At 40.9% G+C, this 6,695-nt stretch overlaps 1 pseudogene; it reads right to left on the bottom strand.

Annotated features, from left to right (window-relative positions):
• Nucleotides 1-3,192: 3,192 nt before the first annotated feature.
• The window catches only part of LOC111226757, a 6,095-nt pseudogene continuing 2,592 nt past the window's right edge, over nt 3,193-6,695 (bottom strand).

Raw genomic sequence — 6,695 nt, forward strand, 5'->3', positions numbered from 1 at the left:
AACGCTCGCACATGTACATATTAAGATCCATCACAGTCTGAAAAAATCACTGTTGTGAGAGTTTACAGTCTGAGGTTCTGGGTGCGGATGTGATCTGGCTCTGCTGGACAGTCTGTTGCACACTATGGGCAATAGTGAACTGAAGAACACACACTGCTGTACTCTTTGGTCCGGACAGCCTGTTTAGTCACTGACTCCCAATGAAAGAAATAACAAGTTTCTGAAAAACAAAGCCCTGCCCTAACCTGACCTGTATGGTTCATTGTTCCTCAATCTGGTTTCTGGTAAAAATGAATTTATTGTTAAGGATTAATCATCACTTAGTTTATTGACAATAAGGAAGTATTTTCAGAAAAACATAGATTCAGAGCACTTACCTTACTGACAGAGAATCAGGAAACAGCAGTAACCTATTTGCTCAAGGTGTTTCTTCTGGTAACATTTGCTTTGTCAGATTGTTGTTGATTATCACTAAAGGTTTTGCAGTGTCATCTCTACAGATCACGCAACCCTGATTGTGACTACATTTTTATATAATAATGACGTGATTCAATTTTCACTTGAATCTATATTAGTCAACATTTTTCTCTCAGCTTCAACTCAGCAGTGATTTTCATGAGTTCGAATACTTATGGGATAGTATGATGAGATCTTGACAACTGTGTCCAAAAAGAAAAGGACTGTGCAGCATGTGTCAAAATGAGTATAAACTGTATTTAGCATCTTCACAGGGTTGTTTTTCTGAAGTCTTGTCATCATTAATTATATTTAGACCCTCAGTGGTTATCCAAATACCAGGGTTGTCAATTCAACTGATATATCGCACACATTTTGTTAGTGATAAAAGCTTGATGGGCTGAATTACAAATAATAAACACATTTTAATAAATGACAAGGTGGCCAGCTTCATTAACGATGGATATTTTATCTTGTGGTCTTTAAAATGGTCGGTTGCAACTTGTATGAGTCGGAGGAAAATGATTGTCTATGATTATGATTATTTGTGACGGATAAATACTCGGTCAACTGACATTTTACATTTAAAATGGCCTTTTTAAAAAAAAAATTAATAAGCATATCTGAATTTAATTTTTGTAAAACTGGTTGATACCTTTTGTGTGGACCTCAGTTCAATGGAGCAGCACTGGGAATTATCGTTTGTGTAGTCATCAAGGTTTTCCAACTTATAACAATGATAATGATGTAATTGTCCTGCTCTCACAGGTGCGACAGCAGGTGAGTGAGGGAGACATCAATCACAGTGTTGAGAAGGTTGGGTGGAGGAGAAAACGCCTGTGTGTAGACTTCGGGTGTGTTAGGGCTTTAAAATAAATATGAAATAGAAAGTATCAAAACAATGTGTTTCCATATGTGCATTAACCGTAATAATCACACATTTATCGCTGATCTCAGATTGTGCTGAATTTACGTAACATAATATCCCGCAATGATATCTATCCATATTGAGAAAATTTCACTTGAATAAGGACTCATCACACACTATTTAACCCTCCTATTGTGTTAGGGTCATTACTTTCAAGTTTTGATGTGTGAAACATACCTTTAGTTTTTAATGATCATAACAATGTTTCATTACATCCTCAACAATGACCTACTAAATACAATAAAATAAATTTCAATATTTTTTCGTTTAAAAAAAAAAAATGTGATCCAGCTTCGCTGAAGAAGTCTGATGAGGAAGAGGACCCTGATGTTTCAGAAGCTCAAAGAAAGAAGAGCAAAAAAACGTGGTCTATAACCCCTTATGAAAGGCAGGGTAGAGAACAATCACATAATATAATCAGAATCACAAACTTGCAGCCATAAGACATGTTTGGGACAAATGGGTGGAACGTTTGACACTGGTCTACAATCCAGGACCCAAGGTCAACGGCTGGTTCCATTCAGAGGGCGCTATCAATATATAATATAATATTAATAAAATACATTCCCAGTAAGCTTGAAGAATATGATCTGGGCAGCTGATGATGAAGGAACAACTATGCATGGAATATGCAAATATATACTGGTATACTTTTTTCATAGGAAAGCATATGTGGTCAATATTAACCCGTGACACAACAGATGTAATGATTATTGCTCATTTTAACATGTAAGAAAAAACAAATGAATATATTGGGAATATATTATTATTTTGGGAATTACTTTGCTCATCATGAGCCTCTAATGGTCGGATAATATATTTGACTGTTCTGTTCATCATAAGCCTTTGTTAACCCTTGTGTTGTCTTTACATTCTGTATACTCCCCTTGTCCTCCGGGTCAAAAATGACCCACCTTCACTTAACCCCTAAAATAAAGAAGCTTAATTGAATTTTTAACACCAAATCTAGTTTGCATGAAGAAACAACCTGCCATTCATCACAAACTGTGATTATCTGTGTTTTCCCTCTTCACAGTGCAGAAAGATTGCACTTATTCAGTGGACCCGCACGCGTTTTTATTACAATATTATGTATGCTGTAAGTTAAATGTGGTCTAAGGTAAATAAAATATCAAAGTAATATATTTAAAAAAATATAAAATATAAATATAAATGAATTCAAACACAGGTCAAAATTGAACTGAAACACAATAGGTCTACACCCTTTTCTAACACAGTAGGAGGATTAATAAAAGGTGTGATTCTTTGAGCCAACATTGAACTTATTACGTATTTTTTATATACATCATTAAGATCATATACATATTATTTTATAAAATATAGTTTGTCTCTGGATGTCTCTTTCAAAGACGACACAAAGACCTCACATGCTAAAAATGTAAATTTAATCCTTAAATGTAAATGGGCTTTTAGTACAATTAGAATTAACTGTATAATTAAGCAATATATATTCTTTATGTGGTTACCTTTTCACAACTTGCAATTAAGTTTTAAATAATTGTGCAGTTACAGTGTGATGAGGCAACTTACGTATTGGGCAGTGAACTGTAAATGTTATCATGAATATGTTTCAATAAAATAAAACACATGATCAAGATATATTAAAACATATATGTTTTACTATGTATATGTACTTGTACATTGAAACTTTTTTTTAGAAATAATTTAATGTAATTTTATCATGAAAGTATATACAGTGTATTGATGTCATTTAATTATTTAAAATTACAAAAGTTCAGGCAATATACATAAAAATCAATATATACATATATATGTACAGTACAAAACATAAATTGAAATTATACAGTCATATTACAAGTGATTAACAAGTGCATTAGTTTGTGTGCTTTAAATTATTATGCTTTAAACTTCACACAAGTGTAAAGAGGGTCCTGTATGAAATTCAAAACATGTCAATGATTGCATCAGACTCCATTCATTTAGTGATAACTATTTGTGTACATGTGACTTTATGTTACAGCTGGCAGCACTTTTAAGCAGTGCATTGATCCTATGACCCATTTCTGAGGACTGGGCTTTGTTCAGGTGAAAGCGTGGCTGGTGTTGAGCTTCCACTTCCTCTTCCTGACTCTGTTGTGTTGTCCTCTGCTGACCTCAGGTCCTGTAGTGTGTCTGGTAGATGCAGATCAGGCTCAAAAGCTGGATTGGTCTGCCCCTGTCTGTGTCTCCTCTGAACCTCTTCAAAGATCTGAAGAACCTTCCCAGCAGGCAAACAGGGGCAGACAGCATTAGTGTGAGCATACATTAAACTCTGTACTCAGAATGAACAGAACAATATGTTTATATTACCTTGGATTTCGGAATGAGACCCACTCTAAAGAAACCAATGTGTCCCGTGTCAATCTTAGTGCAGTCGACCACAGTAGATGCAATGTTCTCTGGGGAGGGGCCATCACATAGAACACCATCCACCTACCAAGCAAAATGCACAAAGAGTTTACTGCAAAAAAAACCAAAACAGAAGTACCTCTTGTATTTAACAAGAGTAAATCATTGTCATTACCTTGTCTCCCAGTTTGGCATAAACTTGGTTGTGGTGAGTTGTGTCTGCCTCGCCTGTAGGGTTAGCTGAGGTTACTGCGATGGGCCCCACCTGCAGAAATAAGAGGTAGTTGTATTCACTACAAGCTCTGCTAACAAGTTTCACTCACAGACCCGCAGTGTTTCTCATACACTTACCAGATTAATGAGGTGGGTGGCCACAGCACAGTCTGGGTTTCTGATAGCTATGCTTTGTGGAGTCCCTATGTGTTTGGCAGCATCTCCCAGACCAAAAGTGTCCATCCATGGACCTGTGTGAGACAAGAAACCAATGTGATGTTCAAAATACACCCACCATGCAACATAAAGCACTAATACAGGCAGGCACACACACACACACACACACACACACACACACACACACACACACACACACACACACACACAATATTACACATTCAAATAAGCAAACATCCACAAACGCACACATACCTCTGAGTATAACCATGCTAATGGAGGAGGGCCACGCAGCCTGCATGAAGTCCAGCAGCAGAGGGCTCATTAGGTGTCGCACTGGCTCCAGCTGCTTGATGGAGGAGATCCACATGGACATGGGTCTGTCCTGCGCCTGCTTCTTCACCCTGATGTCAAACACAACAATTAGAGAATAATGAGAGTGGAACAATTAATGAATGCAGATAAGGGCATGTTCATGGAAACAGAAACTCACTTGTAAGCTTTAACAACTGCGTCAGGCCTGTTGCAAGCTGCCACCAGGACATAGACGGTGTCAGTAGGCATTCCACATATGCCGCCGTTTTTCATGATTTCTGCAGAAGAGAAGACAAAAATCTCACATCACATACATAAACAAATGTTTATTTTAGAAATCATCATTGTTGTCTTTTATATCTCACCTGCAATCTGCTGGACAGATGTGGCCTTTCGGGCTGGTACATGTGGACAGACATTGGCGCCTCCCCCAACACCTCTCAGCTTGAGGAAAGGTTTCCCAAAGGGGAGGTTTTCGGCAAAGGGGATCTGGGGGGACTGGAAGTGCTGTTGAAAAGTTGGCCCAGGAAACAATAGAAACTGACGAGACAAAGATGATGGTGACTCCTATTGTCATAACCAAAAGGCAGGCACCCACTGCATCCAGCAGGAAGCTAATGAGGATGAGCTGGAAGGTGAAGGAGTAGACAAACCAGGCGATATTTAGGAAAGAGCGCCGCAGCTGTCACTAAAATGTTAAACAGCATGAAGGTAATGATCCCGACAGAAACATTGAAAGCCTCTGGTTTCACCGTACAGGCCGCCGTATCGTGTCAACCCCACACTGTCCACTCATGCCATAGACCACTAAAAACTGCACTCTAGAAGGTTTTACCCCCGAGCGAATGCAACTGAGCACACAGAGCAGCTTGGAGCGCACCCACCAGCCCACCACAACCCAGGGCAGAACCAACACAATAAAGAGGATTTTCTGTCACCAATTGTGGCTGTGACAGCAAAGCAGCCATACATTGCAGGCGTGGCCTAACACACAGTCAGCATCTGCATATTTGGGAGTAACCCAGGTGAGTGGTATGCAGTTCTTTATCATGTGCTCGCGAGGGTAAATCTCTGCATCCTGTGTTACTAAAGCCTTGAAATAGCCCTGCCCTGGGGGAATGCGATGGTACTGGAGACCATATTGAAAGTGGTAATTAAAAAGCATGCCAGGCAGAGACGAACAAATATAGCTGCCTGTACACCCTGAGTGCCTCCTTGGAAAGAGCCTTGGCGGCGTGGCTGCAATGGCAATACAATGAGCAACAAAGAATAATTGGTAGAGTCCCCTCCAGCAAGCTTTTCTGACAACTGAACAGAGCCAAGACGAAGACAGCACAGAGAAAGCGACAGGGAAGGGAACGAGGGAGAAAGGCTGGATTGAGTAGAACGATAAGAGCGGCTGTAAACCTTCTGCAAATCTCAACAGAGCAGTGAAGCCATAAAACGTGGGCAACTAGTGTGCTCCATAGGCTACCGATAAAGAGGAGCACACAGGATTGTGTGCCAGCCGAGCTGGTAGACTCCGAGTCTGTACACAGCCAGGGGAAACCCATGACCAGTGAAAGAGCACCGGGGGACCACACCTAAGCGACCGGACAGGCCCTAACACAGGAGGCAGACAGCAAGTTTCATACACCGAAACCCACTGACACAGCATGCGCTACACCGCTGTTTGCTTCTGTTTTCAGCTCAGCTTTGCAGGCCTGATTCCTGGAGGTTCCGATCTTTGCCATGAGTGATGATGGAACATGCAGACGCCGCAACACCAAAGTAAACACGCAACCAGAACCAGACGACAAGCGTAGTTAGCAGCTGTTGGCAGACTGAACCAAAACCTTGCAGCTGCCAGAGCCGGCGATTTGAATGGGGTCACAATGCTAGGCTAGATGCCATAGCTTATGACAGCCAGAACTAGCTTTCTTTACTATGAGTGGCAACACTGGCGATGATGCAGACAGGGCAGGCTAATATGTGAAAGCTCGGGGCAGACCAGGGATACAGTGAGAGGATCTCAGGTCTGTGGGTGGATTCAACTGCAGCACTTAAATACGGGTTTCGATGGTCTCACCTTGTGCCCCAGCATCAGGATGTAACAGGCCAGAAGACCTGAAACCCGACGACTCCTAGGCAGTGCACGGACCGATTATTCCACAGGGCTGGAGACAGTGCCAAATGACACACAGACGAGGAAAACAGCTTGGGGCGACAGGTCGCGGCTAGGAAGACTCTAGTAGAT

The sequence above is a fragment of the Seriola dumerili genome, unplaced genomic scaffold, assembly GCF_002260705.1.
Source record: "Seriola dumerili isolate Sdu_G_001 unplaced genomic scaffold, Sdu_1.0 BDQW01000161.1, whole genome shotgun sequence".
Taxonomy (NCBI): Eukaryota; Metazoa; Chordata; class Actinopteri; order Carangiformes; family Carangidae; genus Seriola; species Seriola dumerili.